Genomic DNA, 14,344 nt, shown 5'->3' on the forward strand with positions numbered 1-14,344 from the left:
TGTTACCGTTGCGGAGCTCCTCATGACCCCAATGCATGTACGCAAGATCCCAAATGTATTAATTGTGGGATGCGACATATGGCCACTGATCCACAGTGCCCAGAACGAAAACGCCATCAACGCATCAACCAACTTATGGCGACAGAGAAAATTACATATAACGAAGCCCAAAAACTTATTCCCTCGACCAAACCATCTTCTCCTAAAACCTCCTTTAACCCGGTCAACAATGCCTCTTCTCCCTCTCACACACCGGATCTACCCTATATTTTCAAGGGCCCCTCCACGTCAGCCACTTCCTTCCAACCCCCACCCTCCCGCTTCACTCCACCCACTCCCTCATCAACACATCGAATTCCTACTCGGCCTGTGGGAAGAACGCAGGACCAAAGCAAAAAACGCAGAGCGCCTCGGCAAGATGAAGAGAAGGGGTCGTCAGAAGAGACGATACACTCGTGTTTTACAGGGTCTTTAAACAGTAAACAACGTAGGACTCAGGAAGACTTACAAGAACACCCAGAAGAGCGCATACCCATACATCGTCGCAGGACGTCGTGCCATTCAAGGACCTCCGCTGAAACTGATCCATCTCAAGACTCATTAAACACCTTTTTACACAACTTATTGGCTAGTATCGAAAAGTATGCTGCTATCAATTATGGTATTCAATCCTCAACGCAACCCACAGAATAATCTCCGCTCTATAAACTTTTACGCGAATACTTCCGAACTCTAGAGTATGGTCATTAATTCCGCCGTCAACATTTTACAATGGAACTGCAGACAACTCAGAGGAAAGGAACCATTTCTCTGGCATCTATGCCGTATCTTTACACCCACGATACTACTTTTACAAGAAACATGGACTTCCTTAGACTATGCTCCAAGGATTCCTGATTATCGACTGTACAAGCAGCATAGAATAGACGGTTATGGAGGAATAGCTGTTGGTTTCCATAAACAGATTCCTAATGAGGAAATACAACTGATAGCTCTTCAACATCCTCTGTTGCAACCGCCAATACAAGCACAAGGTTTCCGATACAAACAGCTACATATTATAAATGTCTATTCTCCTAACCAGGAAATTCCGACGAATCTCTGGACATACCTTTTTAAGCAATGTCGGCCTCCATGTATCATCGCAGGAGACCAGCATACTAAAAGTGTTCTGTGAGGATCATCGCGAAACAATAGGGCGGCGGACCACCTAATTGAGGCTCTGGAAGGACAATCATTATTAATAGCAAATGATGGAACGGCCACTCGCCTACCCAATTTGAATTCACCTCCTTCTGCACCTGACATAACTTTGCTTAGTGTGGACATCTTCCTTCAACACACCTGGCAAGTGTACGGCTACATGGGAGGCAGCGATCACTATCCTATAATCACCAACTTAGCACATCTGCAAGGAGCCCGATCACCATCTCAACCCGGCTACGCTTTTACACCTATTCCCCATGTCAACAGCATCTATGACAAGGAACAATATCAGGTATATATAGACCATGAAATCACTTCTTTACAGCCTACAGACGGAATCAATTCAATACAACACTTGACGGATTCCATCGTCGCCGGCGCTCATCAGGCGGAACGAAACAGGGAACCCCGAAGAGAAAGACTTCGACATTATAAATATCCATGGTGGGATACTTATTGTCAAAAATTACTGAACAATAGTAAAAAGGCTCAGAAAGAATATTTACATGATAGAGCTCCTGAAACATACTTTCTCTCAAAACAGGCACAGGCAAAATTCAAACAATATATACAAAGATGTCGTAAATCACATTGGCAACAGTTTTGCAACACTCTCCAAGCAGAAACCAACGCAAACTCCATATGGAAATTCATAAGAACCAATTTATCACCACGCCCTCTACCGGCAGCGCCTCAGCTCAACCCCTACTGGTTAGAGGAATTTCACTGCACTTTAACGGCCCCAACAGCCTTGTCTTCACGAACAGCATTGATGTCAAACCTTCCTACTACATCGCTATCTCCTGGCCTCGCAACCATCTACTCTGAAGAATTTGCAGAAGCCTTATCTGCGGGAAGACACACGAGCCCGGGAGCAGACCAGATCACCTATCAGCACCTTCAAGATCTTCCAGCTTCTGGTCAACAACTTCTAAAGCAGTGCTATCAATATGTCTGGTCTACGGGACATATACCGTCCAATTGGAAATATTATTTAGTAATACCGATTCTTAAACCGAAAAAAACAGTGGGTCACGCCAACAGTTATAGACCTATTACACTGCTTCCCTGCCTCAGTAAAGTGCTTGAAAAAATTATCTTACGGAAAATGGAATGGTATATTGAATACCATAATATTCTTCCACCTACAATTATAGGAGCTCGTAAAGGTAAGGCTACGCACGATGCACTCTCCACCTTTCTCATTGACATCTGGCAAGCCTTTCAACATCGACAATATGTAGTGGCTCTTAAATTGGACTTTGACAGAGCATATGATCAGATCAACCTCGATAGACTGGTGCAGCATCTCTCAAATGCAAAAATACCATCTCAATTCATCAGGTATGTGCACAATTGGCTAGTTAATAGACATATTAGTATAAAATATCAAGGGAAAATCTCTGACCCGCGCATCACCTCTCAAGGACTACCTCAAGGCTCATGTCTCAGTCCGCTTCTATTCAATCTTTACATGCTAGAATTTCACATAGCACTGATACAACATGTCAGAATCCTGAGTTATTTCGATGATCACCTATTATATGTACGCAGCTCATCTCTAATCGAAGCCAAACACAAACTTCAAGCCGCTCTACTATACATCCAACATTGGAACTTAAACAACGGTATGCACGTTAACTGGGAGAAAACTACTTATACCATTTTCACAAGGAAACGACAAGTGGGAAACTTTCGACTGTAAATAGACAACCACATACTGACACATCAACCACAGCTTCCTTACTTAGGAATTCACTTTGATTCCCGTCTATCTTGGAAGCCTGAATTAGCATCCCTTCAGGTCAAGATTCAACCATACATCAATATCATAAGAAGTGTTAGCAACAAAAAGTGGGGGATGGACATAGGATCACTCCTTCGAATATCTAATCAATGTATAGAATCAATATTGAATTATGGCGGTTATCTCCTATCTCCGATTCCAGCAAGACTCAGTACTATACCTCTCCATCTTCAAGCTCTTACTCAACGCACGATATTCTCATTACCGCAATCTGCACCGACAAATGCTCTCTTAGAAGCAGCAGGTACAATACCGTTTCAGATACAAACACAGTACACGGCTGCCAGATACATCATGAGCAGATTAGGAACTTCTTCCTCTACAGTTATTCCGAAACTGGAACTGCTATATACACAAAATCGAACCGGTTCTTTACCGTATCGCCAAAGACTTCCCTGGCTGTATCAGGCTTATGTAAACTTCCGCCGTTGGACACATGTTATATATCGCAATCCTCGCCTGCCATGTTATAATCTTCAGTATACTACCACTCTTCAAGCAGTGGAACTGGAATTTCCAATCACCACAACCAAACGAACGAATCTCTTATGTCCGCGAAGCGTGGCGCCGAGATGGGAATATTACATGGAGCAACATCATCCTTTCCGCACTCTGATCTATATAGATGCTTCCAAACGAACGCAAGGAGGTCTGGAATATACAGGAGTGGGCATATACGTACCCCACACAGCGCAGTTTGTAATTCAACGATTACCAAATCAACTGTCTATATTTCACGCAGAACTATGGGCTATTCGCACAGGAATAAGACATGCCATACAGAATAAATATCGTTGCTTCGGCATCTGCAGTGATAGCCTTAGTGCCCTACAAAGTTTACATACAACGGCTTTATCGAATCGAGTATCATGGATTCATAGTAATATTAAACAACAACTCTCGATTCTTAGGGAAAGAGGTCAATCTGTCTCCTTTTTCTACAGTCCAGCACATCTCGACATACCTGGCAACACTGTCTCAGATACCTTGGCTAAGGCTGGAACACGGGAAGATCATATCATCAACATCCCTCTTCCAACTCAGAGTCTACACGCTTTACTTCAGCATCAAAGACAAGAAAACTGGAGACGCTACCAAGAGCAAACAAGACATGGTAAAGGTAAACACTTCTGGAATATATTTCCAAGTCCTACGACCAAAAAGTGGATTTCAAACGAAGGTTGGACGAGGAGACACGTCTGCTTACTTTTTAGGTTATATCTAGGCATAGCCCAAACGCCGTATCGTTTATATCAGCAAGGATACCGCAATACTCCTTCCTGTTACTGTGGAGAATCAGAAGGAAGTCTACCCCATCTCATCTTTCAGTGTAAGTTAACACCTGCTTATCGTGATATCCTTTACATGGTTCTGTACCGGTACCACAACACAACACCAGTGAATGTGTCGTTTATCTTAGCGCATAATATACGCACCGTAGTTTATCATCTTCTCCAATACATAATAGTGAACAACATTTCGCTCTAACAAAATTTTTTATAACAATTCAGTGAACATATTTAACAAGATCAGTTCATCTTAGTGGACCGTATAAAGTGCACCAATACCGTCAAAATCATCAGTTCATAAACTGTCCAAAGGTGAAAGCCGGGGCAAGAAAGCAACAAGAACAAGAAGAAGGCGAATTGCCGCGCAGGGTAGAAAGACATTGCAAGCAATGGAGAATTTAATATATGCGCGGCGGTCGCCGCAAATTTACGAGGCGAGGAGAAACAGCCGCCTCTCCCTGCTAGAAAGCGGCGCAGCAGATTGCCGCGTATAACCAAGCAAGACATTACAAGCAATGGAGAACCCTTTACATATAAGGCGAGCTATACACTACGAGATCAATTCTAGGAAATCCTATCCCTTTTGTGCCATATACGCGAAGAGTTTTCCTGTCTGACCGAATGACGTTTATCAATTTTGTGAAATAGTTCTACTTAATAAAAGTACAAAGTTGAGAATTACTATGCTAAGAACACTGCATCCCACTGATATTAATATCAGGCGCTACAATCTTAAATTGGATATCTCTAAAGAAAGAAATAAAGCATAAAGGTCAGAAGGGAGCTGGTATACTTTTGGCGCACCACATTTTAGAAGATTTACAAGTAAAATTTAATACTTTGCATGAAAAGACATATTTATAAGGAACAAATTTTTTACAAGCAACATAATTAAATACAAAGTAATACACCTGTATTTTATGTTTACAACTGTAGGATTACCAGCGTAAAATTCTTATAAATGTTTTAACGACGGATAAAATAATTGAGAGACAATGTTTAGCAGAAAGGGTCCAGCTATTTTTTCTAAGATATGTTACAATTTCGGTAGTTTGTATCCACATTAGTTTACGTTAGGTTGGTTCAGGTTAGTTACGATTATGTTACGTTAGATTATATTAGTATATGGGTCCAACATAATTTTTAAAAAGTGATACAATTTCGCTTACTTCTATTAATATTAGGTTAGTTAATTTCATTAGGTTAGATTTGATTACGTTGTGTTAGGTCTAAGTACTTGCATCTTCCATTTCTCCTGTAAATTTTGTGTTTCGCCTACTTCTGGACCCCTTCTGCGAAGCATTTACCTAAGTGAGTGCATATGAAATATGACCGGTGATACTATTTTCCACCACCGATGTATTTCTGCATAGTTTACAGAAGCTAGAAGCTATAATTTGTTTACAAGTGGAGCGCTACTACCACGATACCATGACAAGTGCTATTCAAAGTCGTATCATTGCCAAAACCCACTCGTTTTCAGTACATTCATTAACGCGCCTGCTTCCTTCGCTCGCACTCCTCGCTGACGCTCGGGCCCCTTGCTTCGCCCTGCTCTGACTTGGTTAGATAGCATTCGTACTTTCTAGAAACTACCTAGCACAACTTGGTTTGCGTTTTTTGCACTATAGATTTTATACTATATATACGGACCCCGTATTTGTACGCAAATCGTAAGAGAATTGTAGTTTATCAACAATTGCTTTTGATGGTCCCCTTGAGGGATTTTATCTATGTTATGTAAGATATTTTCATGTCTGTCAACGCAAATCGTTTAGGAAACAGTGACAAATTATAATTTTTCAACAATTATTTCGAGTGGTACACCTAAAATAAACGTGGATGATCAAAAGATACCTCATCGGTTGTGTTTTCAGTTTCTCTCACCTGATGCGTACTAAGATGGCGTACTAATTGCGTACTAAGATGGCGGACAGTGTGTTGGACAGTATAAATGGGTCCCATATGTCAGGTAATTTTACAGTTAATACTAAATGTGGGAAATGTAAAAGAGTATTGAAAAACGGCATAAAGTGTGAAAGATGCAAGTTCTTTCATTTTGGCAAGTGCAGTGCAGTTGACAAATATTCCAATATTTTAAGCTGGTCTTGCATGTCGTGTAGTAGCTGTGAAAAAGCAAATGACAATCAACTTAATGAGATATCAATTTCAGCTAAGGTTGTTTCAAATCTTCATGAGGAACTACATTCATTACGTAAAGTTGTCGAACTCTTAGCGCAAGATATCCAGCAACTGCAACGCCAAGATCAATTTCAACAATTGGGTCAAGAATCGTTTAGTACAAGGCAAAATAGAAAGACCTGGAGCGACATCGTAAGGATTACGGCCGAAGTCCCAAATGCTACTAGTGAACCTAATAACAGCGCAAAGATACCATCTTTTTCCAGTTGGAAATCACAATATAGTGGAGAAACTAGCCCTCCGAAATCCATTTGTAGCCCTGTCCACAACGTAAGCGCAAGAACAAATTGCCAATGGAGTGTCAAAGCTGCAGAAAGACACGACACTGTGTGCAACTCAAATACTAAGGGTAAACTACTGGGTAATAAAGTATCAGGTCTACAATACGATTATAATGTTGAAACAAAAAACAGATTCAGTGAGTTAAGTGGCCAGTGTGATAGTGTAAAGCAAGTTAGCCTAGGAAATAGGCCTATTGAACTGCGACGTGTAGATCGTTTAAACCAGCATAATCGCCCAAGGATTTCCGTCACAGGATTCAAGCAATGACTCATGTTTTGGTGTTAAATAAAAGGAAACTCAATTTCAGAAAATCGAGTAAAAAAAACTGCAAGGGAAGGTGCTCATTGTATGAGATAGTCACGGTCGTGGTCTTGCTTCCAGATTAATGCAGGAGTGTGATGATATGAACGTAGTAGGTATTGTTAAGCCTGATGCAAAACTAAATAAAGTTGTAAATTCATGTGTGGACCAGAAGTCATTCTCAGATACTGATACTGTTGTACTTATAGGAGGCGCTAATGATTTTTTTTTTTTTGCTCAGACGCACCTCTTTGGTTTCGGCACCTGAAGATTTGAACCGAAACGGGCTATCATCATTGCAATAACAGTCTTCAACCTTTATTTCATCATTCATGATGTGTCAAAAAAATGAGTCTAAAGATGATCTCTGCGTTTTGAAGACTAAACTCAGCACTCTTACTCATACAAATGTAATTGTAGTTAATCTGCCACACCGGCATGATCTATCGAAGAGTTCTTGTGTTAACTCAGAAGTGCATAAAACAAATAGCATCATTAGTAAAGTTTGTAGTCGATTTAAAAATGTACAGTTATTAGATGTAAGTAGTCTTCCACGAGAATTTCACACCCATCATGGTTTACATTTGAATAATTTAGGAAAGCGTCATGTATGTGAAAATTTAAGTAATATGATTAAGGCTCAGAACAGGAACAGGGATCCCATTCCTCTTACTTTCCCCCGTACAGGTCTTAGCAATGATAATACAGTATCGTTTGTAGCCGGACAAAATAACGTAAAAAATGTAACTTTTTTAGCACACCAGATGAAAAATCCGAACTCAAGATAGCTAATACAATAAGTATTTTTCATCAGAATGTACAAGGGATCCAGAATAAACTTGAATACTTTGATGTACTTTTAGCTGATGATTTGAAAGAATGTAAGGTTATTTGTCTTGGTGAACATTGGCTAAATGATACACTTATTAAGGTCAAGTTTGAAAACTTTAATATTATCACTAAATTCTCTCGTGTTTCACACGAACGTGGAGGTGTATGCATTTTTGTTCACAATAGGCTAAAAGCTTCTGAAATAGATATTACAAAATTCACCTGTGAATTTGACTTTGAAGCTGTAGCCATTAAATTACCAAGTGTTAACATTTGTATTATATGCATTTATAGGTCGCCATCCGGCATATTTACTGTTTTCTTACAGAAACTCGAAAGTCTTTTGGACTTCATACGAAAAGACTTTGAAAAAATGATCATATGTGGTGATATTAATGTAAATTGGATAGTGGAAGCAAAAAAGAAATCCGATCTACGAGATCTGCTGAATGTGTAAATCTCCAAGCGCTAGTGGATGTACCGACACGTCAAAATAAAAGTGCGCTAGATCAGTTCATCATTAGTAAAGACCAATTTGCCTATAATCTTGAAGTATTTGATCCCGGTTTCTCTGATCATGATGCGATTATTTTAAAAATCACTTTAAACAATACCACTGTTCTTAAGTCTAAACTATACACAGTTACAAAGAGAATTTTCTCCAGTCATAATATGGAATATCTAAATTTCTTGCTTTCTCACGAGTCTTGGAATGGCATATATAATACGTCTAACACTGAATGTAAGTTTAAATACTTCTTTGAAACTTTCTTACATTACTTCAATATGGCGTTTCCAAAAGTTACTCGTAAAATCCGGACGTCGTCCACTAAATCATGGTTAACTAAAGGCATTAAAATTTCTAAAAGTAACCTATTTAGATATAATAGATTACTCAAAATAAATACATCACTTCCACACAGGTTTCTAAATTATATTTTTAAGTACAGGAAAATATACAGAAGAGTAATTAAAACAGCTAAATTACTATCAAATAGCTCCACAATACTTAATTCTACTAATAAAGCTAAAACTATGTGGAAAATCTTAAATGGTGGAACAAACAACAAAATGAGCGACTTTGAGTATGTTAAAGTTGGGGACGAAATTATTAAAGAACCTAAGCGGATTGCAGATGTCTTCAATGATCATTTTCTAGATAGTATACCATTACCTGACCCCATACAAGCGAGTTATGACGACTCGATGAAATTTCCAATGCATTCACATACGATTTTTTAAATTCCAGCAACAATAGAGGAGTTATGGAAAATATTGAGTAGGATGTCTAATTCGGGATCTTCAGGTTTTGATGAAGTTCCAGTGACTGTTATTAAATTTTGTTTTCCTTTCATTGTAAATCATCTCTGTTATTTAGTAAACCTATATCTTGAGAAAGGATATTTTCCATCAGTGTTAAAAGTGGCAAAAGTAATTCCTCTCCATAAAATGGGGAGTATGCATGATATAAGAAATTATCGCCCAGTCTCCATTCTTTCCACGTTTTCAAAAATTTTTGAATATGTGATGAAGTCCCGACTCTGCAATTTTTTGAAGTCATGTAACTTACTATCACCATCACAACATGGCTTTCAAAATAAGAAAAGTATTGAAACAGCCTTGATTGATTACTTGTCCAATATAGCTCTTGAATTAAAAAAACAGTAAATATGTTGTTGGCCTATTCATCGACTTATCCAAAGCTTTTGATACAATTGATCATGCTATTCTTTTAAGCAAGTTGTATGCTTATGGTATTAGAGGAGTAGCTCACAGCTGGTTTCTCTCTTATTTATCCAGTAGGCAACAAGCGGTACAAATATCAAAATTAGCTGCAAATGGATTTCAAACAACTTGTTCGTCTTTATCAACTGTAATCAGAGGTGTTCCTCAAGGTTCCATTTTGGGTCCTATTCTCTTCCTGATATATATAAATGACTTGTTAGAATTTATGCATCCAGCAAAATGTATTCTATATGCTGATGACATCAGTATGATAATATCAGGAAAATCAATAGAAGAAGTTGAGAGGAAATCTGACAATTTTACGGAGAAATTAGTAAAATGGTTAACAGCGAATAGATTAATTATAAATCATGATAAATCGATCCTCTTACATTTTCATTTTCCAGGAAAACCGCGTATATCACCTAGAATAAAAATATCTCCTAACTTACTCCAATATTCTTGCATAACAAAGCTTTTAGGTGTAATCATAAGTGATGATCTTTCATGGTCTGCTCATATCTCCACTTTAAACAAGAAACTAAGTAGCGTATGTTTTGCCTTATACAAACTTCAAGGTATTGTGTCGAGAGAAGCACTTCTTAGCTTTTACTATGCCAAGTTTAATTCATTAATTAACTTCGGCATAATACACTGGGGATCTGCTGAAAATAGTTTAAGCACTTTCCGATTGCAAAAGAAAGCAATTAGAATAATTTTTGGATTACCCACAAAATCGTCATGTAAAAAGGTTTTCACAGAAGCAAAAATTTTAACACTCCCCAGCTTATATATCTATAAGTCTATTCTTTTTACTGTGAAAAACAAGCATCTTTTTATCTTTAACAAAAATGTTCATAGCCATAATACAAGACAAGGTAGTGACATATTTGCGATGCATCAAAAATATGCTAATATAAGCAAAACCGTGTACATGAATTGTGTCAGATTGTATAATAAACTTCCTCTGTACTTGAAAAATATGACCAATGTTTCCCTTCTTAGTAAGACTTTATATAATCTATTCACTGAAAAGTGCTATTATACAATTAAAGAATATTTAAATGACTCATTAACTGAAGAGTTGGTTACAGATACTTACCCGTGAGTACATGCCTGGTGTGGTACAAACAATTACCTAATTAGATGTAAATTGTCATGTTTTTATACTTAATATATCCTATTATGTGGTTTTGGAAATATGCATGATGTATACCTCTGGTACTTGACAATATTGTATGTTTTTTTCTTTCTTTTATTTCTGACAACTGTAACGCTTAGGCCTACATGAGAATTTCTCATGCTTTGTAAGCTAATGAAGCAGGCAAATAAATGAAATGAAATGATGTCGCTTAAATCGAAATCTTACGAATTTTCGTTCCGAAATAGAACGTGCTCTAAACAAGAGAAATCTCATAGGATCGTGGATCGTTCAGAACACAAGAAATGACATGAGATCTGATGCCATACACGTTGAGATTTTGACTCTAGGACAAATCCTAAGAGGTTTCCTAGGATCTATCCTACAGTGTATAGCCGGCCTAAGCGGCGATCTGCCACTTGGGTGTTTGGGGAGAGTAGAGAGTGGTTGCGATAATATGGATGTCTGTTTTACGTATATGTATGTATGTATGTATGTGTATGTGTGTTTGTGTGTGTGAGGTTATGTTCTAGCTTAGGACACCTAGAGTGCTTTTAACCAAACTTGTTACATACAATATATGGGAAAACATGGCATGTAAAAATAATGAAAAACGACTGATACTACCGAAGTGTCGAATCCATAGGTCCAGTTGTTTAGCCAAGGGGGACCCATCGGGGCCAGGCCCCCCAAATGATTTCCTGCCCCCCCCCCCCAATGACCAGCTTTTAAAACATCATGGTAAAATTATCTCCCTTCATTCATTTAAAAGTAACAAAGTTTACTGACAATTAATCATTTAACGTAAAATAGTATGGAAAAATATTGTTTTTCCATACCGATCGAAAAATAGGATACTTTTTTGTGACAGCAGATTACACAATTTACTGCGATTTATATTTGACAGTTTGAAGACATACGTTTTAACAAGGTACTAAACTGATTTGTAAGTACAGTATATTTTTATATGCTTTAACAAGTACTTTAAAAGACTTAGAGGTAGGAAAATTTGGTGAGAAACAGTGTTTTTATTCAGTTTGGATTTCATTCGCTCTCTCTTTTATTTCTACTCAATGTAATAAAATAATTATGTTTTCTTTTCTTTTTTTAGTCACGAATAATAAATAAATATTTTTGTCAGGAAACCGTAAAGAAATTAAGTGAAATTTCAAAGAAAATCAATCTTGTGTAGATAGGTTCTGTATACAAGGTCTTAAATTTAAAAACAAAGGTAACTAAGAAAAGTTTTGTTGCTTTTTCACCCACCATCTTCGAACATCGATATGTCATCTAACCTGGAAGATCGAAAATAGTCCCCATCAGCATCGGCGACCTTCTCCCGACATTCTTAAAGGCCATGGATTCCATCGCGGTAGAACATGGTGGATTGTGAAACGAAGAAGTTATCAGATGCATTTTGCACTTCTACTAGGGATTTGAACTGGCGTCCTCTAAGGTGATTATCCAAAGAATGGAACAGGTGATAATCGGACGGTGCAATACCCGGGGAATATAGTAGTTGCAATATTGTTCCCCATCCAAGGCGTAGAATGGTGTCCTGAGCCATCCTGGCCCCGTGGGACTTAGCGTTGTCCCGTTAACGAGGACCCGTTTGCAATTCAGAAGTGATGGTTCCAAAGTTTTGAGTTTTTCTTGAACACAGCTCAACTGCTGACACTACACATTTGCATTGGTACTCTGACCAGCTGGTAGCAGTTCCCGATGTACGATGTGCCAAGCACACAGAAGGACCTTTTTCTGGTGCAGTGCTGGTTTCGGCTGTTTTGAAATCGGTTCATGGGATGCTAACCAATGAAGACGGCGCCGTGAAACTTTGTATAGGACCCACTTTTTATCACATGTTAACACCCTGTCCAGAAATGGCTCCGAAACAGTAAATAAACACAGGCGGCTGCCGCGTTGCCTTCTGGCCCGGAGTCAAAACATGTGGGACCCATCGACCCAACTTGTAGTGCTTCCCACGTTGATGGATGTGCTGCCGAATGGTTTCTCCACTCACACTGAATTGTAGTCCCAGTCACTCTTTGTACATGTGTTGGTCTTCCGGCACGTGATGTTTTCGGGTGTTTCATCATCGTCCTTAAACTTGTTAAACCATCGCTGCACAGTCCACGTCGTCACACCCTCACCAAAGGCCTGGCCTATCTTCTGTTCCGCTGCAGCGGCGTTTGACTTCCATTTGAACTCGTTCAACATACATACCCTTATGACGCTCTGTGAATGTCCCATGTTCTCTCTGTCCTTACGCAAGTTCACGGTGTATCTGAATTGCCGCAACGAGGTAGTATGTTGGATATACCCACACCAACAACTGACCTTCGCCTTATCTCCACTCGCATTTAACTCACGGTGTGAGGACCAATTGAACACAGACCTCCACGGAAAGTGACAGAACTTTCCTGGTTACCTTTATAGTTATGCACAAAAGTGGGTCCCATTTCGTCCCGGGCAGTAGTTCTTGATTAAGGATAATAAAAACTATCTTGAATGTAATTAATGGAGAAAATAATAATAATAATAATAATAATAATAATAATAATAATAATAATAATAATAATAATAATAATAATAATAATAATAATAATAAGCTAAAATAGTATTTTTAGTTTTCCAGAAGGAAACCAAAATTTTCCTTCTTTCAGGCCTCAAAAACACTAGCAGCAACGCATTTTTTGGCTTTGTACATTGTAGCTGCCCCCCCCCCTAAAAAAGACGGGCCCCTCTTACATAAACCTGCTGGCTACACCCCTGCATAGGTCGTTGATTAAAAAGAGCCCAAATCAATAAAAATTATTTTTTTCTATGTAATAGAAGATTGGGATAAATATGTGGGTAGCGCTGAGCAAGTGAGCTTGTAATTCTATAAATTTCTAGTGCTGCAAAATTGAAATATATAATATCGAAGATTTCAACAATATTACATATTTTACAGTCATTTGCTATATATATTTTGTTACATAAGAATGCGTAATCCAGATTTTAGTAATAATACTGTAATGTACCTTAGCAAAGCAAGAGACAATTGATTATGTGATATCTGATAAATATACCGTATTTTATATGTTTTATAACTATCTTAACACTTCTATGTGTGTAATTTCTTGAATTCAGGGACTCGAGCATTGCTTTAAAGAGACTTGAGTCATTAGTCGGAACGCTTAAAACAAACGAATAAACCCGAAATACTATAATAATAATAATAATAATAATAATAATAATAATAATAATAATAATAATAATAATAATAATAATAATAATAATAATAATAATAATAATAACAATACAGTAGAACGTCGATTATCCGAACGTCGGTCAACCGAACGACCGCTTAACCGAACTGTGCACTCGCTCGCACCTGTTACTCTCGCACCCTACCGTCCATCATCCCCCTCACTCCCAAACCAAGTTTCCCACAGTAGTCGCCGCACTGAGCCACCGCTGGCGGAACATTGCTTTTAATGGGGCCTTCATAAGGCGCTGCTGACCGGCCAAGCCGCCAGTCGCTGTGTTTCAACAATCAGCACACTTCTGTCGGTTTGG

This window comes from Thermobia domestica, chromosome 8 (genome assembly GCF_964235325.1).
Source record: "Thermobia domestica chromosome 8, izTheDome1.hap1.1, whole genome shotgun sequence".
NCBI lineage: Eukaryota > Metazoa > Arthropoda > Insecta > Zygentoma > Lepismatidae > Thermobia > Thermobia domestica.